At 42.3% G+C, this 27,371-nt stretch overlaps 1 protein-coding gene across 1 annotated transcript in view; it reads left to right on the forward strand.

The window, feature by feature from the left end:
• DLC1 (DLC1 Rho GTPase activating protein) overlaps positions 1-27,371 on the forward strand; it is a 332,632-nt gene that overhangs the window by 191,571 nt on the left and 113,690 nt on the right. The window lies entirely within an intron of this gene.

Below are 27,371 nucleotides of genomic sequence, written 5' to 3' on the forward strand. Positions count from 1 at the left end.
TCATCACCACTTTTGTCCGGGCCAAAGTGAGAGGGAGGTGAACAAGCAGGCTGCAATGAGGGGCTCTTGTCAGTTGGAGCCCTTCTGGAGTGTGGTCTCTTGGCAAGTGGCTGACCATGCCAAACTTTGAAGCCAACCATGCCCCCACCCCCATACATGCAGCATATGGAGGTACTCAAGGCACAAAACAGGAAACTGCTTATTAAGGAGCTTGCAGATAAAATCCTGTTTTGTGCTCTCCACCTCCCTGAGTCTTAGGATGTAAAGTAGAAACAGACCAATTTCAGTCTTGTGTGGTCAACTTTTTTCTAGAATCCCCCAGGTCCACCAATGAGTTTTAAAAGTACAAAGCAAAAGGGATACTCAGGACCTTAGGGCAAAGTATGCAGTCTTGCTTAAACACTTAAGAAGTACCATGCTGGATCAAGGTCTGCCCAGTCAAGCAGAATCCCAGCACGTATTAAGTGATCCACTAGAAACTGACCAATAGTCCGCCAGTAGATCGCTATCTACCTTCTGCCCACCCCAATGGAAAAAACAGGAACATTCTCAGCAAAGCTACTAGTTTTGTTTCACTGTGTTGATCATGTACATTTTTTTTCCTATGGTTGCCTTGGGTAAAAATATCCACCTAACACCATGACCTTCACTTTGGCAGATTTTGACAGATTTTGATAGCACCTGTAACAGAGTCCATTCAGCTTCAACTATTGTCCTTGTGTCTCTCATAATTCCATTTACTATTTGTGTCAGGAAATTCTATTTTGGCAACAGCTGTTGCAAACATGGGGTTTTATCATCATGAGGTTGTACAGGAAGGAGTATAAACAACATAGCAGCAGCATAGAACATAATCTAAAATTAGCTGAAGATATTGCCTTAAAGGAGCAAATAAAGCATAAATAATTGAGCCAATTTATAGAAAGAGAGCAGTTCAGATGTTCATGTGAATTTTGGCATCTAACTTGAATAACATTTATTAAGAATAATATGGGTTACTTTGGATAAGAACTCTTCAAAGTTTTCTCACTTTTTAAAACTGGTCTGAAATCTCATGAGCTATTGGACATCCACTCCCAGAATGTCTTGGTACACTTCATATTCTGTCAACATCATGTTCTAACATTTGGGAAGACCAAAAGCAGGCTATCTTATGCGCTTTCACCATGTACCATAGTAAGACATTGGTATACATTCCACATCACACATTCCAATTTTCTTTTCCTTCCTGTTGCTACCCTTCCTCCACCAACCATTTCTTCCACTTGCATTCTATGCCAGAGATCCATCTGGGAGCATCTGTTTGTTCACTACTGCTATGGTATCCTTCTGGAGAGGAATGTTTCAGAGACCAGAGTATATCCAGACCAGAGTGGTGTTGTCTTAAAGGAAGGAACTCAAAACCCAGCATTTCATCCTTAAGACAGGGTTAAGAAGGGGTACTTAAGAGGGGTACAAGAACCTCTTTCAGCCTGAGGGGAAAATTCCATTTTGGAAAACCTTTCAGGGTAGGGGGCTACATTCCAGTGGTGGGCAGAGATGAAGGCAAAGGCAGTAGGGACAAAAATACCAGTACATTTTAGCTTCATGCCCTTAATGCCAGTAACAAAACCTTAGGAGAGGCATTTCAATCTTTTAGAATGGGGAGCTGGGGAAGCACAAAAGCCAGGAAACAACCAGATGATTGGGATTGTAGAAAAGGGGGTGGAACCATCTGGAAAACCCCAGAGGGGTAGGCTGAGATCCCAGGAAGGCCAGATTTAGCCCTCCGGCCTGAGGTTCTACACCCCTGCCTTAAGGTAATGGAACAAACCTCAGCCCACTTATTTTCCATATCATATACAGAGATGTTTCCCCCTCCTTTTCCTCACCCTCAAACAACTGCTTGTTGTAAACTTCCCATGTGTACCTAGTTGGCCATATTCCTAGCAAACATTTTGCTTACAAGGCATTCTGGTGGGAATATGTCAAGGGTGCAGAGTGTGGGTAAAATTTTCCCAATATCTCTTCTGAAGATATCAATACATTTTGTGGGAAATGCATATCATGGAATTAGCACTAAATCAAGCTAGTAAAGGCATAGCATTTACAACACACCGTTTCTTGCTTTTATCTGGATTCAGCACCCTCTCTCTCAGGCATTTGTAACGTCAAACAGCCAAGTAGTCATTGTAAAGCTAAAGCACCTAATTAGGGTGGACCTCAGGAAATATGTGAGGTGCCAGAATTGTGCTGTGTGGAGAAAGGATCATTACTGTCAAGAATTAATGAACTAAAGAACTATAAAAGCAGGAAAGAGTCTTTAAATAGACTTCCCAGAAAGGAGACATCATTCAATTAAACCTGGAGTTTAATTGCAGGCAGCAGAGATTGGACCACATTTAAATGTACAAAATTATTAAGACCAAGTTTTCCTTTTGCCTGCTTTTCATATTATCTCTTGGCTTTCAGATCAACCTTATTTAGATATTGATAGTATCTTGAACCATTGCCACATGTTTTACATGCCGTTTTCATGAACAACTTCATATGCTAAGGAAATTCCTTCCATACTTGAAGAGGGAGTGTGGTATCTGAACCGAAGGTAAGTCTATAGCTCACTTACTAGAAAGTAAATCCTATTGAATTCAGTGGGATTCATTTTTGAGTAAACATGTGTAGGACTGTGCTGTTAATGTGGCTTAACCATTTTCCTAGAGAAGTCTGGGAATGTTACTTCTCCACTGGATGCGGGCCGGTAATCTCTAAAAGAGAATTCTCAGCACCCTGTTCCCAGGAATCTTTGGGGTAATCCATGATAGCGAAAGTGTATAAAACCAACACAAGTTTATAAGTATATACGTGTTGTTGTTATTGTTGTTCAGTCATTAAGTTGTGTCCGATTCTTCGTGACCCCATGGACCATAGCAAGCCAGTGACCGCACTATCATGACTATCAGGGACATTCAGATCTTTGCTGTATAGTTCTTCTGTGTATTCTTTCCACCTCTTCTTAATCTCATCTGCTTCTGTTAGGTCCCTGCCTTCTTTGTCCTTTATCATGCCCATCTTTGCACAAAACTTGAGATCTCTGATTTTCCCTTGAGTTCCCTTGAGATCTCTGATTTTCTTGAAAAGATCTCTAGTCTTTCCCATTCTATTGTTTTCCTCAATTTATTTGCTTTGTTCATTTAAGAAGGCCTTCTTGTCTCTCCTTGCGATTCTCTGGAACTCTGCATTCAGTTGGATATGTTGTTGTTGTTGTTGTTCAGTCGTTCAGTCGTGTCCGACTCTTCGTGACCCCATGGACCATAGCACGCCAGGCCTTCCTGTCCTGCGCTCTCTCCCGGAGCGTGCTCAAGTTCATATTCATTGCATCCGTGATGCTATCTAGCCATCTCATCCTCTGCCGTCCCCTTCTCCTTTTGCCTTCAGTCTTTCCCAGCATCAGGGTCTTTTCCAGGGAGTTTTCTCTTCGCATTAGGTGGCCAAAATATTGGAGCTTCAGCTTCATTATCTGTCCTTCCAATGAGCACTCAGGGCTGATTTCCTTTAGGATGGACTGATTTGACCTCCTTGCAGTCCAGGGGACTCGTAAGAGTCTTCTCCAGCACCACAGTTCGAAAGCATCAATTCTTCGGCGCTCAGCCTTCCTTATAGTCCAGCTCTCACAGCCATACATTACTACTGGGAAAACCATAGCTTTGATTAGACGGACCTTTGTTGGCAAGGTGATGTCTCTGCTTCTTACTATGCTGTCTAGGTTTGCCATAGCTTTCCTCCCAAGGAGCAAGCGTCTTTTAATTTCATGGCTACAGTCACCGTCTGCGGTGATCTTGGAGCCCAAGAAAGTAAAATCTGTCACTGCTTCCATTTCTTCCCCTTCTATATGCCAGGAAGTGATAGGGCCAGATGACATGATCTTAGTTTTTTTAATGTTGAGTTTCAAACCAGCTTTTGCACTCTCCTCTTTCACCCTCAACAAGAGGCTCTTGAGATCCTCTTCACTTTCTGCCATTAGGGTGGTATCGTCTGCATATCGGAGGTTGTTGATAATTCTCCCGGCAATCTTAATTCCGACCTCTGATTCATCCAACCCGGCATTTCTCATGATGTACTCTGCATATAAGTTAAATAAGCAGGGTGACAATATGCAGCCTTGTCGTACTCCTTTCCCAATTTTGAACCAATCGGTTGTTCCATGTCTGGTTCTTACTGTTGCTTCTTGACCCTCGTACAGGTTTCTCAGGAGACAGGTAAGGTGGTCTGGTACTCCCATCACTTTCAGAATTTGCCACAGTTTGTTGTGATCCACACAATCAAAGGCTTTAGCGTAGTCAATGAAGCAGAAATAGACGTTTTTCTGGAATTCTCTTGCTTTCTCCATGATGCAGTGAATGTTGGCGATTTGATCTCTAGTTCCTCTGCCTCTTCGAAACCCAGCTTGTACTTCCGGTAGTTCTCGGTTCGCATACTGCTGAAGCCTAGCTTGTAGGATTTTGAGCATCACCTTGCTGGCATGTGAAATGAGCGCAATGGTGCGGTAGTTTGAACACTCTTTGGCGTTGCCCTTCTTTGGAATTGGAATGTAAACTGACCTTTTCCAGTCTTGTGGCCACTGTTGAGTGTTCCAGATTTGTTGGCATATTGAATGCAGCACTTTAACAGCATCATCTTTTAGGATTTTAAATAGCTCGGCTGGAATACTGTCATCTCCGCTAGCTTTGTTGTTACTAATGCTTCCTAAGGCCCACTTGACTTCACTCTCTAGGATGTCCGGCTCAAGTTCAGTGATCGCATTATCATGGCTATCAGGGACATTCAGATCTTTTCTGTATAGTTCTTCTGTGTATTCTTGCCACCTCTTCTTAATCTCCTCTGCTTCTGTTAGGTCCCTGCCTTCTTTGTCCTTTATCATGCCCGTCTTTGCACAAAACGTTCCCTTGAGATCTCCAATTTTCTTGAAGAGATCTCTAGTCTTTCCCATTCTGTTGTTTTCCTCGATTTCTTTGCATTGCTCATTTAAGAAGGCCTTCTTGTCTCTCCTTGCTATTCTCTGGAACTCTGCATTCAGTTGGGTATATCTTCCCCTTTCTCCTTTGCTTTTCGCTTCCCTTCTTTCGTGAGCTACTTGTAAAGCCTCATCAGACAGCCACTTGGCTTTCTTGCATTTCTTTTTCTTTGGGACGGATTTCGTTGCTGCCTCCTGAACAATGTTACGGACCTCCGTCCATAGTTCCTCAGGCACTCTGTCTATCAGGTCTAATCCCTGAAATCTATTCCTCACCTCCACTGTATATTCATAAGGGATATGATTTAGGTCATACCTGAATGGTTTAGTGGTTTTCCCTATGTTCTTCAATTTAAGCCGGAATTTTGCAACAAGAAGCTCATGATCTGAGCCACAGTCAGCTCCAGGTCTTGTTTTTACTGACTGTATAGAGCTTCTCCATCTTTGGCTGCAAAGGACATAATCCATCTGATTTCGATATTGACCATCTGGTGATGTCCATGTGTAGAATCACCTCTTGTGCTGTTGGAAAAGAGTGTTTGCTATGATCAGCGTGTTCTCTTGGCAAAACTCGATTAGCCTTTGTCCTGCTTCATTTTGTACACCAAGGCCATGCTTGCCTGTTATCCCGGTGATTTCTTGACTTCCTACTTTAGCATTCCAATCCCCTATGATGAAGAGGACATCTTTTTTTGGTGTTAGTTCTAGAAGGTGTTGTAGGTCTTCATAGAACCGATCAACCTCAGCTTCTTCGGCATCAGTGGTTGGGGCATAGACTTGAATTACTGTGATGTTGAATGGTTTGCCTTGGATTCGTACTGAGATCATTCTATCAGTTTTAAGATTGTACCCCAGTACTGCTTTTTCCACCCTTTTGTTGACTATGAGTGCTACTCCATTTCTTCTAAGGGATTCTTGCCCACAGTAGTAGATATGATGGTCACCTGAATTAAATTCACCCATGCCTGTCCATTTTAGTTCGCTGATTCCCAATATGTCGATGTTCAATCTTGCCATCTCATATTTGACCACCTCCAGCTTACCTTGATTCATTGATCTTACATTCCAGGTTCCTAAACAATATTGTTCTTTACAGCATCGGATTTTCTTTTCACCACCAGACACATCCACAGCTGAGTGTCCTTTCGGGTTTGGCCCAGCCGCTTCACTCTTTCTGGCGCAACTTGGAAATATCCTCTGCTCTTTCCCAGTAGTATATTGGACACCTTCCGACCTGAGGGGCTCATCTTTCGGCGTCGTATCTTTTAGCCTTGTGATACGTTCCATGGGGTTTTCTTGGCAAGAATACTGGAGTGGGTTGCCATTTCCTTCTCCAGTGGACCACATTTTGTCAGAACTCTCTGCCATGACCTGTCCATCTTGGGTGGCCCTGCATGGCATAGCTTATGGCTTCACTGAGTTACGCAAGCCCCTTCGCCACAACAAGGCAGTGATCCATGAAGGGGAATGTAGGAGTAGTAACAGGGAAAACAGACTTTTCTATTTGGTAGCTCAGTCCTTGTTACTGCAGTTCTTTAAAATCAACCAAACACCATCCTGTATATTGTAAATTGAATGCAGGTGTTAGGCCTTTGCTAACAATTGCACTTTCCTTAAAATACCTTATAATTAAAAACTAGAACCAAAGACATGATAGGAAATAATACCTTGTAACTCTTCAAGAGAAATCATAGAGATGCCAATAGGTAATAAAGAAAACAAATAGCTGATTATTTTACTCCTTCTTTAGTTTCCCAGAATATTTGAATAGTAGTAATAAAACTGAGAATCCAAAGAACTTGGTGTTTAGGCAAAGGCCAACAAAATTGACAAACAGGAAGGAATGTAATCTAATCTAGTTTTTCCGGTCTTTAATCTGTTTGTTCAAAGATTCCTTACAGCAGTTTCCCTCCCCATACAATGAATAGCACATATAATTCAATCGGTCTCCCCATACAATGAATAGCACATATAATTCAATCGGTCTCCCCATACAATGAATAGCACATATAATTCAATCGGAAAATGCATAAAAGGAGTGGGGAAATGACACTGCTTGAAAAAGCCAGCAAGTTATTTTATGTTATTAGGTCTTAACTATGTAGCTGATTCCATTTAAAGAAAAGTGCAAACTGCAAAACTTTCATGAAAGATCCTGGGTGAAAGGGAATGTTGCTCTTAAGTATAGGGGCAAAACTATACATCATACTCAACAAAGAACTGCCACAGAAAACAGCATCTCTGTGGCAGCTTCTTCCACCAGAAATGTTAGAATCACTAACTGTTTCATGATTTTGTGTACATTTCCTCTGGCACAGGGAAACCCACAATATGAAGAAATTGTGATACAGTGTAAGTGATCCTACATGTGATGTAAAAGAAATGGACAGCTTACTGTGGGGGTGCTATTTTTGACTGCAGCTACACGTCACATGTAGCATGTAGTTCACCCTTGAGAAACTAGCTTTGAAGCAGTTTTCAAGAGCAGCCCCACATATCGCACGCTGGAGCAGCGTTAAGTGATAGAGGTATGAATAATTACAAAATATGGGCAAGCACAGGATTATGCGCATCCAATGGCTTCCTCAAAAAAATGTTATAGTCATGCGTTTAATATACTAAATGCATTACCTACATCTGCTGCAACCAATGGATGCGAAAGCAAAGTGATTTCTGGTTCTTTTAAATTAATCTTTTTTCATATAAAGATTTTCCTTAAGATGTGTGTTAAGGTACTGAGTCAGAGAAAAGTTGAAGAAGCATATCCCCTTGAAAATGAGCACTTTGTTATTGCCAGCTGAGCATATTCTGCCATGCCCAGCTGCAACGAAGCTCAGACCTCAGCCACATTTTGGCTTGGAATGAAGTGAGACATTTATCCAGCAAACGGAAAGCACTTGCTCTGAATAGGCTGCTTCCAGTGCCTAGGTGCATTATAGTGGTAAATTCTTTATAAAAGTTGGATATTTGCAATATGGTATAGTCCATAGCACATGATATTCACACATCATCTTTCAGTGTTTAGCGTATGAATTATTCTACATATTTCATCATCATCCCCCACCCTGGTTCGGTTTTGAAGCAATAATCTTTCTTTTGTGAAAAGAAGTTGCTTAAAAACACTTAGGGCCAATTCATACATGCATGCCCAGCACTTAATTAGCACATAATGAACTGGCTCCATTGAACAAACGTTTGGGGTAATGTGACGCTGATATGAAGGTTCTATCTGCAGTGTTATAAATGTGATGACTTAGTCATCTCTTGATGCTCTAGCCCTCAAGTTATGGAAAGGCATGTATCAACCACACCATCCCAAGCAATATAAAATGCTGTGGTCACAATTAGGTTCTAGTGATTACTTTCTATGAGAGAGAGAGAGAGCAGAATTCAAGAGTATCTGAAAATATGTCTTTAGTACTGGAAGCCCTAAACTGAGAGCTGAAATATATGAGACAGCCAGACAGACTCTGCATATACCATTACTTCCTTATGGGAAGTAATAGTTCCACTTTACGCTAGTCAGATCTCATCTGGAGTACTGTGTCCAGTTCTGGATACCACGGGAGATATAGACCAATTAGAATAGGTTCAGAGGAAGGCAACAAAGTTAGTTAGCATACGGGTAACAAGTCCTTGGAAGGAATTTGGTATATTAAGCCTGGAGAAGAGAAGAGAAGAGAAGAGAAGAGAAGAGAAGAGAAGAGAAGAGAAGAGAAGAGAAGAGAAGAGGACATGATAGCTGTATTCAAATACCTAAATGGCTGTCATATATAAGAAGGCAAAGACTTGTTCTCTGCTGCCCCAGAAGGCAGGTACAGTTCTAATGGACTTCAGTTTCAGGGCAGTAGATTTTGGATAAACGTTAGGAGGAACATCTTGATTTGGCAATGGAACCAATTATCTAGAGAGGTGGTGGGCTCTTTCTTGCTGGAGGTCTTCAAGCAGAAGCTACATAGCCTTCTCTTGGGGTTGCTCTGGCTCTTTATTTCTAGCATCAAGAGTGGATTTGGACTGGATGGTCTATGAGGCCTCCTCCAATTCTGTGCTTCAGACACATCGTCTTTTATTATTTCTTTACTGAGCTTTAACTTTCACATGAATTCTTAGTCATGGATCAAATTTAGGCCAGGATTGTTATTATAGCTTGAAGGGAGCCCCTTCCTTGCAAAGCACATCTCAGTAATTTCAGAGGGGATTTGCTAACTAACTTTGCTAACTAACAAATATGCTAACTTTGTTGCCTGCCTCTGAACCTATTCTAATTGGTCTATATCTCCCGTGGTATCCAGAACTGGACACAGTACTCCAGATGGGATCTGACTAGTGTAAAGTGGAACTATTACTTCCCATAAGGAAGTAATGGTATATGCAGAGTCTGTCTGGCTGTCTCATGCTGTTGCAAACTCATTTTGAACATAACAGCCTTGCCCCAGCTACAAAATTGAATTCTGGGTTCAGCACTGTTCAGGAACCTGAAGGAGATGGAGTAAGAAATAGAGATATTCATTCCACGTGTGGGGACTGCTGATAACCAGTCTAGTCCTTGACAGGTTAGCCTATAACTAAACAAAGTTCTGCCAGGAAGGAAATCTTTTCACTAAGGAAGGAAGAGGAGCAATGCACAAACAAATCAGAGCTTTCTAAGTATAGCAGCAAGTAACCTAGGGCCATCCCATGATGTAGTCGCTGTGCCATTAATTTTATACTGAGAAAAACATGTCCAGCATGCCTCGGCTTGTCTCCCATTTACATACCCATGAATACACTTCTGAAACTCAGGCCATCGGCATTCATGGCATTCAGACGCTACCAATCTTTAATAAGCAGTGTGAATCTGTGCCATTTGTCACTTGGAAGAGCAGATTCTTCATCCAGGAAATCCATTCTGTAACTGTGTTACCAGCCAAGTTCTGAACAATCTCTTCTGAATGCATTGGCCAGGGGAGGAGAGAGGAGGATAAAGAATCACAGAATGTAAGGAACATGGAGAACGAAGTGGTTTTTTTTCTGGGCAAGCCTTTCCCCACAAACTCTCCCCCAGCTGCTTTTGCTCCTGTCGGTGTTCTGGAGCTATATTGCACCACCACCACCACCACCACCACCACAACAACAACAATACAAGTCCGAAAGCCCACAGGGTAAAGCAGCAGCTACCTTGGCATTTCAGGGAAACAGCAAATGACAGGGAAGGGATGAGGAACCTCAAGCCTGCGGGCCTAATTCGGCCTGTGGAGGTTCCCCATCTGGGCCACAGAGCCCCCCTTGGATTCCCCCTGTCCCTGATCCAATGCAAATTGCCCCTTTCAAGGACACTTTGCAACAGAAAAGGGGCCAGGTCATTGTTGCATAACTGCAGTGTAACAAATGACATATGCCACTTGTTATTACCCTTCCCACACCTTCCTGATGAGTTCTAATAGTCTTATACATTTAAGAACTATCTAAAGTGGATTTAGAATTTATTTGTAACATATTTATATGCCCTGCCTAAGATACATCTCCACTTTCCTTCTGTCCTCTGCACATTGGCTGACCTCTCCATTCTCCATGTATTTGCTAATGTTTCCAGCACGAAGTTGTTTTCATGTGTGAAATATTTTATATGTCCTCACAGCCTGAAGCCATTCCAAAGATTACATAATAAAGATCATGGGAATTTGAGTAAACTGGATACAGAAAGAAATAGCCTCCCAACTGTTCTGTGAGCAAAGCTACTTATTAGAGATGATTTTTTTTAGACATTCTTAACATTTCTTAGGAAATCTCTCTCTCTCTCTCTCTCTCTCTCTCTCTCTCACACACACACACACACACACACTCCCTTCCTTACATCCTCCTGCAGCTTTGTTTCTGTTTTATTTCATATTAGCAAACCATTCCATTTTGATACCCCAGAGGTTATATGATAAGCAATTGATTACTGTCTGCTCAGTTGAGGAATTAAATATTTTGGCCCTGATCCATCTATCTCCATGCAAAGCAGATGCATGCAAGGATATATGCATACATACCCATCGCCAAGCATAGAACTGGTGTGGTCATCTTTGATAGGGCCAATTACCTATTCAGAGCAGAATGGGAATGTATTCAGTCCTACACCCCCAAGAAACAGGTGACTCATGTTCTCAGATCTTATATTATCAGCTGCCAGTGGTCTACCAGATAGCCTTCCTGAAGCTCATGGAGCCCTTCCACATTCAGATTGGGGCAATTGTCTGAAAGCTGAGGAAGCAAGATTAACAACACTGAAGGCTGGTATAAAACATATATGTCACAACTCTTGGTGAATTCTTTTGGAGTGATTAAGAATGCAATTCTATCCTATGCATGCTCATACAAACAAACAAACAAAAAGTCCTACAACTCTCAACATTCCTCAGCCAGCTAGGACTTTTTTTCTGCCTAAACATGCATAGGATTGCACCTTAAATGCATCAAAAGGAGAAAGAAATTCCTGTTGAGTAAAATTATACCCAAAGTTTTCCTCAGCACTGATGTGCAGAAGAGCTAATGTTTTATTTATATATAATGGCTTTGAAATTCAATTTTATATCATTTTCTGTTTATAATTTGAGCTGTTAATTAAGCTCAGTAGCTAGATTTTTAAAGAAATTGTCATAGTTAATAAGACAAGGGTAGGTAATGTCAGAGGGTCCAAGGGCTAATTTCCGACCCCCAGAAACCACCAGGGGGCCACACACATAACCCCTCACCCAAATCACCGCTGCCTCTGAATTGCCACTGAAATTTGGCAGCAATTTGGTGACAGCAAAAAGCTGCCTTTTTGTAATGCAAGATCGCACTCCCTGAAGTCCTAGAGGAGTAAGCATCAAAACAAGGTGCACGTTCGCCATGCACCTTGTTTTGAAGTGAACATGCGCTTTCTTTGTTACCCACCACTTGCTGCCAAAATTTGGTTGTAGGGGCTGCAGAAAAGGCTAGGGGGCGCATGCATGCTGTACATTAAACACCCCTGTAATAAGACGTACTGGCAGAAAAGACTTCACCACTTATTCCTAGAACATAAATCTGCTTCTTAGCCATTCCTGACTTTTCAAGGAACTTTGATATAGCAAAGCAGTCTTGTGAATGCTCCGACATGTGCCAAGGCAGCAGTTCACCAGCTCTTGGAATAAGTTCAAGATGTACGTTGGTCTAGATGTGATAACTCCCTATGGATCAGACTATCCACAGGGTTGGTTACTGTGCAAAAAACCAAACCACACACCCAGGGCTGGCCCTACCATGGCATAGCGAGTCAACCACCTCAGGCGGCAATTGCTGCGGGTTGTGTGGGTGGCAGTGGCTGTTTCTCTTGAGCTCCCTGACCATTCCTTCTTTTGGAGAACAAAGCTGTATGTGTGGCATGCAGCCTGCCCTGTGCTCCATAAGTTAGTCTGTGGTCCTCAGCTGCAGCGGAGGATATTGTCCCATCACCAGTGTTGTGAAGTAGGATTGAATTGCCAGTTCGGACACCTTCTGTAAGTGGAATGGGGGGGGCACCATCTTGTCCTTTGCCTCTAGGAACAGAATGTCTTGAACCAGCCACGTTTTCCATGTTGTGATAACTTCATTTCCTAACCACTATGTTTAAAAGCTGGTTGTGTGCATCTGTCTCAGGCCTGACAGTAGCAATGGCAGCAAGGGAGTTGCCTCACTGTAGTCCAGTCCCAAACTGCTCCAGTCATAACTAGATGGAGGAACCCTTTGGGCAAAGCAAGTAACTTGGGATCAAACCACACATACATATACTTGTCTAATATGCACTTGCCAGTTTGGCAATAAAGTGGGGGTGGGGGGTCTACTTTTACCACTAAATGATGGAGCACATGGGGATGGGAGAAAAACCCACTAACTCCTCCACCTTACCTCCCCATCCTCTGCTGTTTTAACCACCACTGCCACCACCTGCCCAGCCCTAATACCAGAAATGAGCTAACTAAAGGAAAAGTCTTCAAGCAGTGGAGGATGTGGAAGTCCACCCTCTATTTAATGATAAAAGTATGTATTTATTTGTTGCATTTACATCCCACCTTTCCTCCAAAGAGCCCAAGGTTGTGTACATGATCCTCTCCTTCTCCATTTTATCTTCTCAACAACCCTGTGAGGTAGGTTAGTCTGGGAGTCAATGACTGGGCCAAAGTCACCAAGTGAGCTTCATGGCCAAGTGGGGACTAGAACTTGGGTCTTCCAAGTCCCAATCCAACACTGTAACCAGTACACCACACTGGCTCTCACACAGGTAGATCCCTCCACCTCTGCTTTAGAGCTGAATTGGTGAATACCTGATTAGCAAACACATGTCTGGTTTGGCCCTGATCCTCAAAATATACCCAAACTCCTGGCAGGAGATTGCCATGAACTGGTTGTAGAATCAGCCCAAAATTTCTAATGATCTTCAAGACTAATAATTACCTTGTATTAGGAACTATAGCTTGCATCTCACTAATGAAATGCCTATTCTGCACCCTTACTATGACTTACAGCTGGGTAATTCATCTGCTGAGATTCCTCAGACAAAATTCTATTCTTACTTCTATACATTTCCCCTCTGACCTTTGGCTGAGTTGGTTACACTTGGTTTAGGCTATGAAAGTGAGAGTAGAATGTGTCCTTTGTTTTGTCTAAATTGCCCCAGAGACCTTCAGCATTATAGGACACGTGCACTGACTACAGGGGCTTCATCTAAAATATGCATCAGCCCACTGCTATTCAGATGGTATTTGTCTGGCTGGGGATCAGAATTCAATGTCAGACTAAGGACTTGAGTACAAGAAGGGCCACAGTTGTAAAAACCGATAAGAAAAGAGCAAACAAGCACACAACTGTGAATAGGTTAGGTAATAATAATATAATGTTATAACAGTATGAACACACAATGAACATAGTGGGTGTTAGTGATCTATTTAAAATAGATTGTTGTTGGAACAATATAGTTATACATATGAAAACAATATGAATACAATTGTACATGTATTGGAAGATAACAGAAGCATCTGTATCACAGGTATATACATATAAATATTATAATTTGTTCAAAGGATCTCAAAGTCCAGCCAAAAAGTCTTACAGGAATCCGGTGTAATCCTGTTTCACATAGGAGTTGCTTCTTCAGATAAATAATAACTGTAAAGATAGTAAGATATTAAAATCTATAGTCATATATATATGCACACATATGCACACACAGGCACATACATGTGTGCATGCATATGCACATACGTACACACACAGTGTTTATTATATTTATATTCACATTAGTTGTCAGTTATTATCATAATATGTACATGTACAAAAACTTTATTCAAAGCCAATTAAGTTTCATTCGAAAAACTATTCTGATTACAATACTGCCGCAGCGTTTTTTGTTGAGTCTAAGGATGGTGAGTTGAAACAATTTCCTTGCTTATAAAGTACAGCCCCGCTTTCATGTAAATAATTTTTGATAAGATTATGGTAACAATTCTTAACAAGAACGTTTGTGTTTATTTGAATAATGTTTTTGTACATGCACATATTATGATAATAACTGACAACTAATGTAAATATAAATATAATAATGTTATACAGATTGTCAGAGTAATGAAATAGGTTGGATTTTTATATTTTCCCACTATCAGGAGATCAGGGCTTTGGAAAGGCAGTCCTGCACCATCTCCCAGTGCCTGCACATATTCCAGTGTCATTCATGTATGCTTATTAAACAAAAGAGCAGGGAATGTTCTTAAATTCACTTGCATGAGAGTTTCCCCTTCTGGGTAAATGCTGATCTGTTTGGCTTAAGCGGGGATCAGCTAACACTTTTGGATGCTGTTCTGCATTTCAGCACTCCATCTCTTGTTTGGCCTTGCTGACATTATCAGGCACACCTCAGGTACAGTCCCTGGGGTTTCACTCAGCAGCTGCTCTCATTCACACCTCCTAGCCCTATCAATTAGTGTGGGAAGAATTAGTAGGCAGACTTCCCTTCCCTGTTGTAATAAAGCATGGACATATCAACCTAGTTGTTGGTAGGGATGTATGAGAAATTTATTTCAGTTCATTTCTGATCAGGATTTACACAGTTCGCACCTTCCATACCAAACACAGACTCTGACACAATCTGCAGTCGAAGTCTGTACATTTCTGAGCTTGCAATGTGATTCGCAGACCAAAAGAATGTGTTTGACCATATGCATACTTTTGAAAGTTGTGCACAGATATGCTTTAATCAATGGGAGAAGAATGCATACATTTCAAAAGGAAAAAAGGAAAGGTTCCTCCTGTATAAGCATTGGGTCATTACTGACCCCTAGAGGGACGCTGCTTTTGCTGGCGTTTTCATGGCAGACTATAGTGTGGTGGTTTGCCATTGCCTTCCCCGGTCATCGTGACTACCTTTCCCCCAGCAAGCTGGGTACTCATTTTACAATTGATGCGCACATTTGGGACAATATGCACGAAAATATACACGGATTCTCATACAAAAACAAAACAAACCTTGCAATCATATGGACTCAAGATAGTATTCAGAGAACTTCACCAAGCTTGAGTTTTGCTGGTTCATACATCCCTAGTTGTTGGTAATATAAATATCATAAATATCTGATCAGCTCCTCAACCTGAATTATACATGGATTCATAGGAAATATTGTATGTATATTCCTATGGTCTACAACAGGCCCTCCAGATGTTGTTGGACTACAATACCCATGATCACTGACCATTGGCCATATTGACTGGAGATGATGGGAGTTTGAGTCTAACAACATCTGGAGGGGTACAGGTTCCCCTGTTCTATACAGTTTGACATTCCTTCATGCTGACACCAGCCTCACTTACCTCAACCAGGCCATCGTAACAGGTGACAATGAAGGACATTGTCCATGTTGGAATCTCTCCCTTAACATGTTCCACCAAGTGACTTCACCCCCATCTCTAAGCTTAATCTGAAGAACCAGTGGCAATAGCTGTGAGAAGGCCGGACTAATGATACCCATCTTGAATTGAAACAAATACTTCAATTGTGGTCAAATGCATGATATAAAAGCTGAAGGAAGGAAGAACTGGCTCAGTTAAGGATTGGGCATGGAGTTCCTACTCTTCAGTATCTATTGAGGGGGGAGGCCCCACCCATCTTAATGCCTTCTAGTATTTCCCCCACTGTTAAACTGAACCATGTTTTGCTTGAGTGTCCACAATTCTCAAGAGCACAGCACAGTAGGATTTTCTGCTTCCCCAGTTTCCAGTTCTGAACTTACCCTCAATTCTGGGTGAAGTTGTTGACATTTAAGCTTTATTAAGTTTCCTGAGCTCTATTGGCTTGCTGTCCTCTTCACAGGACTGGCTGAATTATTGGGTACAAGTTGCCAATGAAAGAACTCTCCCACAGATGCACTGAAATTAACATTTTGATATTTTATACAATTTTAATATTAGTGATGATTTAATTATATGTTTAACTTTTATATACTTTTATTTATAGGTTTTAACTGTACAAGTTTTAATGTTGTAAAGCCACCTTGAGTCCCAGTATTGGGGGAAAGGCGGGATATAAATCAATCAATCAATCAAACAATGGCAACTAGTGGGAGATACAATATGGCCTAGCTGCCACTCTGCCATAGACTTCAAGATACCTACCTACCCTCAGTATGTTACAGTAGTGCTATTTCCAACTCAGCAGTCTGCTATCAGCTAGCTAAATAAGCCAGGAGTTGTGAATTGTTTGTTGCTGCAGCACAAGGGCAATGCCCCAAAGTCAGCAAATAGAGACATATTTCCAGTGGATGACCTGAATTTTATTCATAAACATTCAGGTTCTCACAGTAATCCATAGTAGCCAACAGCCGCACCCATAACAATTGCCTCACAAATGCAATTTGTATTGTTTAGCTATGGGCTGAATTGCCGTAAGTCAGGAGGAGTTTCTGGTATGTTTACGTATATAGTTAGTGTAACCAGAAGTAGGAGAGGAACCCCTGGTAGTTTCTCATGCGCAGCCCAGCTGTTCTTATGAATGGATTTTATGGTGTGTTATCCATGGGTACAATGCTTTTTAAAAAAAACTATATAGTTTCTTCACCATGCCTTGCCAGTGTTCAACATGTGATCTTCATTAAAGCTTCACTGTGGAATGTTGACATATACACAGGATTATTTTTCTGCCAGGAGTTCATATAGATTTATATGGAAATGGGGGGGGGTGTTTTGTTTTTTAATATGCAGGGCTGACTTTTGTATGTGGACAGCAACACAGCTGTCATGTTGATGATGCAGTTTTAATGGAAACTGAAGAATAGAAAGTAATAAACATTATTTCTGACCACTCTCTTTTATCATAGAACTACCTTGCAGCATGCAAGGAGCTTCTTTTTAGGTAATTTGGCATATTGCTAAGTATTTTAGAAACGAAGTATACAATTCCATTTAGTGGATTGCATATTAAGGGCTTATCTCCACTTCTAGCATCTGAAGAAGTAGGTAGTAACAAAAGCTTCCTCTATAATTAAAATTAGTTTATCTCAAACGTTCTACTTGACACAGACTTTAATATTCAGGTAATTATAAAGACACAGTCAGTACTAAATTGTGTATTGTATAGCTGCTTTGAGAGTCCTGTTTTGGAATAATAAATCTATTGAGAGAAGAAGAAAGGTGGTGGTGGTGGTAGTGGTGAAGATGATGATGTATTCAATTTATTTTAGTCTACTTTGGCACAAATCCAGTCATTTAACTTGAAAATAATTCCAGCAGTTTTCAGATCCAAGCAGTAAAATCCTCTGATCCAAAGTTACAAGCTGCAGTTACAAAACATCAACCTGTTATAGTTTTGGTGACTACTATTAACTAGCTAAGGACATAATTCTATGCATTTGGAGACAGAAAAAACATCCTACAACTACCAGCATTCCCTAGCCAGCCATGCTGCCTGGGGAATGCTGGGAACTGTAGGACTTTTTTCTGCCGAAACATGCATAGGATTGCACCCTAAATTAGCCAGAAGCTGTAAATTGTTACAAATGAAATAGAAACTGGTAGACATTTTTTATATGTTTATACTACAGTTTCCCTTCACTAGTAGTCCATCATATTATTTTGTCTAAAATACCTGTGATTCTTTCTTTCTTTTTAGAGTAAGGAACCATACAAGCAGATTTTTACTAATGCTTTATGTCCCACTTCTAATGAAGAACTGCTTCCATATGATTCCACTGACATGTATCCAAGAAAATGACTGCAAGCCAGCACAAGCCTAATGCTGACAACATGCTAAATCCCTACAAACCATGATGTGCAAATCAGGAGCCAACTCAGGAATGCATTCACCTACCTCTTCACTCCATTCTCATCATGAAGGGTTGCATGCAGTGGATTGTATCCGGTGTTAGTCTGACTTAAGTCCCATTCATTTCAGTGGATCTACTCTATGTAGGACTGACATTAGATACTACCCAATGCACGCATTTACATTACGTGTGAAGTGATGGTAACCAGTTAATGCTAACCAGCTTCCCTGATAATAACGGTATGCAAACCCACTTCAAATAACGTTTTTGAACTGTGCTTTACAAGGAAGTTCTAGTTCATGTTAACCATGATTAGTGTTGGTACATGTAAAATGCAAAACTGTGGTTAATTGCAAAAAGGAAAAGGAGGGGAGAATTCACTCAAGATAAGAGAGCAGAGAGGGAAAAGGAGGGCATATTCCTGAGACTGGCTGCTGATTTGCAAACCCTAGTTTCATAAAGCCAACACATTACATCTTCCCAGAGTGAATCACTATCTTAAATGTGCCTAAATGTATGTTGGATTATGACTGATGGCTTTATGACTGAAGCTGTAATTTCTTCCTTGTGTGAGGTATAAAACAAACAGAAATCTTTGCGTACCTACCTGAATGAAGGTGCGTTGAGTCATACGAAATCATATTGGAATTAGCCAGTATCAGTGGCCAACTATTTGCTTTAGTTATAAGCAGTCTTGGCAGCAACAGAATAAACGCTTCGAAAATCTGCATCCTTAGCAAAATGAAGTACTTGGTTGGTTCAGGAAATTGGAGAAGACCATGATTAATAATCAGGGAAAGGAGATTGCTCTTAAGTTTCTGCATCCACAGCTATTTATTTCTAGGTAAAAAGTCAAAGGCTTTTGACTTTGCCCTATCTAAACTTATCAGCTAAACACATTCAGATGGAGTTTGAACGACAGAAACAAATAGCATGCTTAACCTTAAGAGACGCTTGGGGTTTTTTGCTAATCTCGACCTGCCACATAGCTGAAAGTGGAAGCCTTTGAAATGGTTTTACAAAAGTATTTACTTTTTATTAAAATTAGGACTGTAGAAGATTAACATGGATTCCCCTTTCCCTTTCTTTTTAACCTTGCAAACAGTTTAGTCATGAAGTGTGGTAGGTCGGCATGTTCTCTTGTATTGATCTGATAACAGGAGAACAAACTTCAACTATTTCAAGGGCTTTGCTCTACTCCATCCTCCCTTCCTAATCAACCGGGTGCAGAACTAACTGCCTTTTCCCAAAGATATGTGACTAACAGGTACTTTTTTAAGAAGGAGGGAGAGGAGAGGAGAGGAGAGGAGAGGAGAGGAGAGGAGAGTGTTCACAGATGGTCATCCATGAAATTCCATTTCTCCTCCAGATGTACAGGCAGTCTCCTGGGACATCCCTCCCATAATGCCTGGCTCTGAGGAAGGACCCCTCCGACCCAGGCATTTCAGATGGGTCTCTGAAGAGCCACACCAGCTGCTTCCTCCAGTCAACATGGCTCTCTAGAAAGTCCACCTGCCCTGTGGGTTGTGCTGAAAGGGTCCTCAGCATGAGCCAGGGGGCAGGCAGTAACAAGCATCATGGCAGCAATGGGGGGTGATCCAGTGGGACAGTGGTGGTGGGATGGGGTGGGGTGGGAGCAGTGGCTTGTGTACTCTCCTGCCTCAGGCAGTGGAAGAGCTTGTGTTTTGGCTGCACACACACATGCACACATGTACACACACATCCCAGTGATCCTGACACAGATCACTCTTTCCTCAGTGTTCTATATGAGGAGAATCGGCGAAAGAAGGGAGAGCCTTCTCTCTCCCCTCTCCCCCAGCAATCCTGATATAGGTCGTTCTTTCCTTGCTGGTAGCAGTGGCAGGGAAAACAACGGTCTGTATCAAGATCACTGGGGGAGGGGATGGAGAGAATGCTAGCCATGTGCTGGGCAGCAGTTAAGGCCTGGGGGGAGCATGTGGCCCATGTGTTGTGGGTTGTGCACCCCTCACCTAGACCATTATTCCATGAGTATGGAAGAAAAGAGGAGAAGGTATCTCAGGCACTAGCACTCGTAAGAAACCCCTGAAAGCTAGAACTTGAGGCAAGCTGGCGGTCAGGAACGGGTTGTCAATAGTGTATTAAATGAATTGCCTGCTTCTAGAAGAGATGGGGAAATGAGGGAAATGGGGCTCTTCCTGCCTCCCAAATCTGTTACAAAGCAGGTGAGAAGATGCGTACTCATCTTGCTCCAAAATTCTGATCTAAAGGTGGTAAAGATTTTATATTTCTAAAGATGTTCAGTTTCCCTTTTCTGTATTTCATTTGATGTCTAAATGGAAGTGGAGAATCACTGATCACAACTGCTACCTTCATGCTTATAAAAACAGCACCTTCTCCTTCCCACAGAAACAACTACTGAAATCTTCCATCAGTCCCTTCAGAAGTTATACTGCTCATGTGCATGAGTAGTTATTTAGGAACATTTAACCAGGTGCCACAGCAACTGCTCAGGCTCTGGGCCTGGATGCATCCATGACACTAGCCTAGTGGCCATTTCAAACCCAAGTTCAGCCATGCCCATAGCCTCACTGAGTGGTAGGGTGGCCATATGACCAATTTTACAGAGGACACTCTTCTCTTTGAAGAGCTGTCCTTTCCAATTCCACTTTAAAGACACAGAACCATAAGAACTCTTGCCCATCAGCAGTTGGGCAGCTAGACACCTATCTGAACTGGCAAGCACACAGATCACCTGGTCATAGTACATTTTATGCAAATCACTGTTCCTTGTCCCTACTTAGTGATCTTGGGAAAGCCTCTCTCTCTCTCTCCACTGTAAAATAGGAATATTAGGAATCTGTCTTACAGAGTGGTTATAAGGATGAATCAGATAAAGATTTTAAAGCACTTTGCAAAGTAAGGGCCAATCTACACTTATGGGTTTTTTCACTTCCAATACGGTTTCACCACCCGTCTTTCACACTACGCAGTACCCGCCTCGAATTGGAACTGGAATTTCCCGCTTCGGTGCTCCCACTTTCAATACCCTGATATCCCTGTATTTCCCCTTAATGCGCTCTGATTTCCCGCCTTCACTACCGTATCTGGTCATAGTCCCCTCTTCTGCCTGTCCATATATGGCCATGTTTATATTTCCCTCCTGTCCAGTCACAGCTCTCGACGGCCCCATGTCGTCTTCCAGCTACTGATCACATAGCTTCCTCAGCACTCAGTGTTTCCTCAGCAACAAGCAAAGGGCTGGATGTGCACACGCTTGTCTGATCTCGGAAGCTAAGCAGGGTCGACCCTGGTCAGTAGTTGGATGAGCGACCGCCTGGGAATCAGGCTTCCTGCACTGAACAGGGGGTTGTTCTATCCCTTCAAATGAGACTAAGTTTTACCCCCTTCTATCCCCTGCTTCAGCTTTTTTTTTTTTTAATTAAGGCATTATCTTCAAAGAATTGCGGCTTCTCCACGATTTTTTTTTTTTTCTAATTCAGGCATGATCTTTGATGATTTGAAGATTCAAAGCTTCACATCTTCAAATCTTCAAAGATCATGCCTGAATTAGAATAAAACATCACGGAGAAGCCACGAAGATAACGCCTTAATTTAAAAAAAAAAAAGCCGAAGCGGGGGATAGAAGGGGGCAAAACTTAGTCTCATTTGACGGGATAGAACAACTCCCTGCTCAGTGCAGGAAGCCTGATTCCCAGGCGGTCGCCCATCCAACTACTGACCAGGCTGACGTGAAGCTTCGAATCTTTGAAGATGCCAGCAGCCCCCCCAAAAAAAACATGAGCACTGGATGCCGCCGCCACTGCCCCTCTTCCTCATGCCAGCTGTCAAGGGCTGGCGCAGGGAAAAGAGCATTGCCAGACACCCCCCAGGCACTCACTCTGGCCTCCAGCAGGTGGGGGGGAGAAGAGGATAGGTGCCTCCTTCTTCCCTCCCCCCCCACCTTCTACAGCGGCAGCGGCAAGGGACAAGCTGGTCGTTTTCCCCAAGGCCAGGAAAACATGTGGAAAATGACAAGCCTCTCCCGCACCACTGCCAGTGGGCGTGGAATCAGCAGAAACAGGAAGAGTTTCTGATTCTCCAGTGAGAGCCGCCATCTTTAAGAGCAGGAAAACAGCACAGCACTCGAGTGTGAACCGAGCTCATGCATTTGATGTCGCACCACAATGGGGAAAATAGCTGAGTGTGGATAATTACATTTTAATGCGACAAGCGTTTAACCCGACAGGACACTGAATTCGTTGCGATGGCAGGCGCAATGTAGATTGGCCCTAAGGCTCCAATCCAGAGAAAATTAGTTGCATTTATGACTCATTTGAAAACGGTCCAAATCAAGTCCTATACATTCTCTCAATACTCCTTAAAGTAACTTGGTGGAGGTAAGGTGTATTATTATCCCCATGTTGCAAATCGAACATTACGGTTGAGAGAATAAAGGCATGTCTACAGCCATCTAGTAAGTTTATGGCTTTGGACAGGCACTTCCTGTCTCTCTTTCAGCCACAACACTAGATCAGCTTTTTTGGTGGAAAAATTGGATTTTCCTCTAGCTATTGATTAAAGTAAGTGTGCATTATTCATACCTCTCTCTCTCTCTCTCTCTCTCTCATTTGTCTTTCCTATCACAGAGAAGCTGGACATGTGGTATTCGTCTTTATGCAGAGCTATAATATTTAATATTGGCGTATACTGGCAGCCATTATAAATCAAAGAATATGAAATACCTACTTTGTCATATTTCTAGTCTTCCCAGTCTCCATAGGAAAGCTCTTAATACTGTACAGCTCTTAATACTGTACAGAATTTTGAAATAAAATGTTATAAACAGGCTAAAGATTCAGTTCATGCCTATCTCTGACCATCAAAGAAGAATTTTACACTGCTTCTGTAAGACGCTTCAATTCAGGGGCCACAAGCCAACATGGAGTGAAGCAGGCTTAATCCCAATGAACAATAATGGGTGTAAGGGCATTTATCCCTCCATGGACCATGGTGCATGCCTTTCATTAAGAAGAACATTTCTTTAAAGTGCTGGAAATTAATAAAGAGAAAATGCAGCTGGGGAGAGAGAGAGAGGAAGAGAGAGAGAGGTAACTTGTGTGTGTATGGAGAGCAGGGGGGAGAGAGAGAACGTTGGGGAGGGATCAAAATCTGGCAACAAACATGCCAGAAATGAGGAGTCACTTCTTCTGATCCTGTAAACACATTGTATGCATAGCAATGTTTAGGTATCCTTGGGTTCATTCAACTCTTTGCCCCTTTCATAGGCCCACTGACCTCTCTAGAGCATCTTTATGTGCCTTCGTGGCAATCCAATCTGTCTTTCCCTTCAACATAAATGTTAATGTTTCTCATCAACCAAGACATATTTCTCCTCCGTTTAGATACCTATCCCATTGGGTTCTTGGGCCGGGGGGGGAAGACTGAAGCAAAGTTCAGCCACCCTGCAATTGCTGAAGCTTTTGTGGCCTGCGTTCTCTCCGAAAGCTTCAGAACAAGATGTGTCTGCACTCTGTTCAGAGTATTCATCCCAATCAAGTTATTCTTTAAGATCTCAGAGGATTGTCTCCTATCTTGAGAAAGTGTTTTGGCTGAGTACAGTTGACGAACCTCACTGCAGTCTCATGCAGGAATGGATGAGAATTGCATTCAATTTGTTTTTTGATAAGGACTTACCAAAATTCTTACATTTCTTCATAAACCAGGTGGAAAGGGCTTGAGTTTTTAATAATTTACATGTGGGAGAAACTGAAACTCACAGATTCATCCATCCAAGCCAGGGTTTAGATCTTAAAGTCTGTGTTTGAATCCTTGTGTCTGTGGTGCCGAATTATGGCTACCATCTATTTTTTTCTGGCAGACTCCTCAAGTTTAACAGCTACATGGTGGATGGGTACAACATGATCCTCTCCATGGCTGTTCCTATGAATTTAGCCAGTGGAGTTGGGTGAACATTTTGTTTTGGTTCATTTTTTATAAGAAATTGGCAAATTTTGGAAAGAACTTGATATTTTAAAAATTAAAATATGGGAGAAAGTGAAACTAAGGTTTGTCCATCCCTAGTCTCATGAAAGTTGAATTTGCTCACTCTCATCCTGTATTAGCCTTCAATGCTCTTCCAACCCTGTCCTTCCGCCATTTTTCCCCACTGCCATTTTATTGTAAGTTCCATCTAAGACAAGGGTGAGCAACTTGTGAACTTCCATGCCTTTTGGCCTACAACTCCCATCATCCCTCCCCATTGGCTATGCTAGCTAGCCAGCATGGGAGTTGTAAGCCAAAGATACCCACCCCAGTGACAACAGAGCAGCAAAACAATCCACAAATAGGATTTGCCACACATGAGTTATCTGTGCTTTTTCTGTATGCATTATTGGTGCACACTTATAAGAAAACTTCTCCATCGGGGAGATTGCTTTCAGAAAGAACAGGCCATGAAAGGTTCCCAGACTGTAGGGAGTAAAAGAGTACAAAAATCCCCAAATACTTTTTCCCCAGCTGAAAGTTCAGCGTCCTCCTAATCTTCAAGGGCAGGTTACCTTTCCCTCCAATCTGCCCCTGAACTGCAGAAATTCTAAAGGCCCAAATATTCAGTTCAGCATTAACTGAAATAGATCAAGATTATGGGTAGAGAACCTTTTTTATCCCAATGGCTGAATTCCCTTGTAGGTAACTTTCCAGGGCCCATAGGCCAGTCGTGTGTGGAGTTAAAGCCAGCAGGGACAATATCACACATACACTGCATTCACACACATCTATAATCCCATTTGCCTCAACAAGAAAAGACTACTGTCATTCCATCTTCACCCTTTTAACAATCCTCTGGTTTTGGAGTGGGTGGGAAAGGGGTTGCAGGGGGGGGGGATTGGAGAGGACTTCAGAGGAAGTGAGCACAAGGATGCTGTTCCTGCAGCAGTGAACTTGAGAAAGAGAAAATCTGGACAGATTGTTTTATTTGAACTGACAGGCTGGGAAGTGTTTGCAAACTGCAGAGTCTCTCTCTCTTACAGCTGCTACAACATGGCAAAGCAAGCTAGCACAAAAGTGCCAAAGAGAAGCAAATGCACAGACTGAGAGAGGTTTGCAAACCACAGACGCAGGCGGGGGGGGGGGTGCGAACTTTCTTTTTTCTTTTCTTTTTTGCAACTGCTGCAGCATAGCACTCTGGGCTTTGTAGTCCTTTGACCAGTACTAGTCCTGGCTGCAGACCAACTTGAAGACTACATCTCCCAATGTGTTCTGCACAGCCCCTCAGATCTCCTTTCCCCTTTTCCTTCTGTCACTGACTGAGAGAGTGTTGGGGGGGCAGTGGTGTTATTAAAGGGAGCAGTGGTGTTATTAAAGGGACATGTTTTTGCTGGGTTTGGTATATTTTTCACACAAAGAGGGTGCATGATCGAAGGGAGGGCACAGGAGGAATGGATTGTGGGGACCTTTGGACAGGTGAAGGAATGTGGCCAGGGAAATGGGATGTGGCCTGGGGGAGAGCTGGTGGGCCTAATCAGGCCCATGGCCTGGAGGTTCCCTACCACAGATCGAGATAATGAGTTTAGCCACTGCCACACACTCAAGGAATCCCTAGAAAATGTGCTCGATTTTTAATATGACTGGTTAGTTAAATTCCTTTTCACTCAAGAAAATAATAAGCTCTTTTCTTTACACTCATCCTTCGTAGGAATTCATGTCTAATTCTAAAGGGCCACAGTAGCCAAATTTCTAAGCATATGAAGTTCTGCCCTCACTTGCCACCAAAACCAGCTAATTATTTACTGTTTTCAATAATAATACTCTATACCAGACTTCCTCAAGCCAGTGACCTTCAGATGTGCTAGACTACAACTCCCACAATCCCCAGACAGCATGGTCAATAGTCATGGGTAATGGGAGTTGTAGTCCAGCTCAAGAGGTACATCAGGTTGAGGAAGGCTGCTCTAAACTCTATTACTGCTCTAAACTAGATTTTAATGCTTTTTCATGTTTGGTTGTTTCAGTCATTCTATCTATGTAGCTGGGACATGAAAGATTCAACATAAAATGAAACATTTGTATGAGACACTATCACACATCACGCTGCACATGGATTGCACGTTATTTGCTAGGCATAGTGCCTTCTATGTAGGAATTTTGTAATGTGTGTAGCAGTCCCAGGAATCACTTAGGGCACAAAACTATGCATGCTTAGACAGAAAAAAAGGCCATTTTTTTTTACAATTCAGCATGGCTGGCTGGGGAATGCTGGGAGTTGTAGGCCTTTTTTCTGTCTAAACATGCATAGGATTGCACCCTTAGTGCATTTCCAGACATGTCATTTTGCAGGCAAACAGCTCTCTGAGTCAAAATGTGTTGGTCCTCGCAAGCTACACATTTAGGCAAGAACAGGGTCTGTCCCCATTCCAGTTGCTGGTAGTCCACATGGACTAGTACGTTCAGTATGAGGATAGAGCCATTGGCACCCTAAACAGCAATGGTAGCTCAAAGCTCCTTCTTTAATGTGGGTACTTCCTATTTTGTAAGCCTGTCTTCCTGCTGCTGTCACTCTCAGCAGGAAGCAACCTTATAGGTTCTGCAAGTAGCAGGGCCCGTTCAGTATGGAGCTGTATTCATTGTAATGGCAAATCAGCACCTCAACCTGGTGGCAAAAACAAGCACTGACCTTTTCTGTCACTAACAATCTCCTTTTTGCAACCGTCCCCCCCCCCCGCCGCCCCCAGTACTTGTATTGATTGTAAGCTCAACCTTGATGAGCCACCTTGTCCTGGATTTGAAAGGGGCCACATTCACATTTTCAGCTTTTGTTTTCTTACTCCCCTGCTTGGCACATTACCCTTATCAGATTTGTCCATGACCTTTTCCTCTTTTAATCTCTTCTCAGGTTTTCAGTGCCCTCTCATGTTTCTCCTTATTATCCTCTCTGGAGAAAAGAGAGAACGGGGAGGCTGAAAATGCTGACGTTATTCTTTGGTTCTGGTGGGCAGACACGTTTAGCCTAGCACAGAATGTAAACCGTGATCCAGGGTGTCCTGCATAGCAGAGCTGACTTGAACGTCTGAGATTTCAGACATCCACCTTGAGTTTTCCTTTGTCAGGGCAGCTAAAACTGGGGACAGGGG

This window comes from Heloderma suspectum, chromosome 5 (assembly GCF_057233095.1).
Source record: "Heloderma suspectum isolate Gila_16-S chromosome 5, 16-S_ref, whole genome shotgun sequence".
Lineage (NCBI taxonomy): Eukaryota > Metazoa > Chordata > Lepidosauria > Squamata > Helodermatidae > Heloderma > Heloderma suspectum.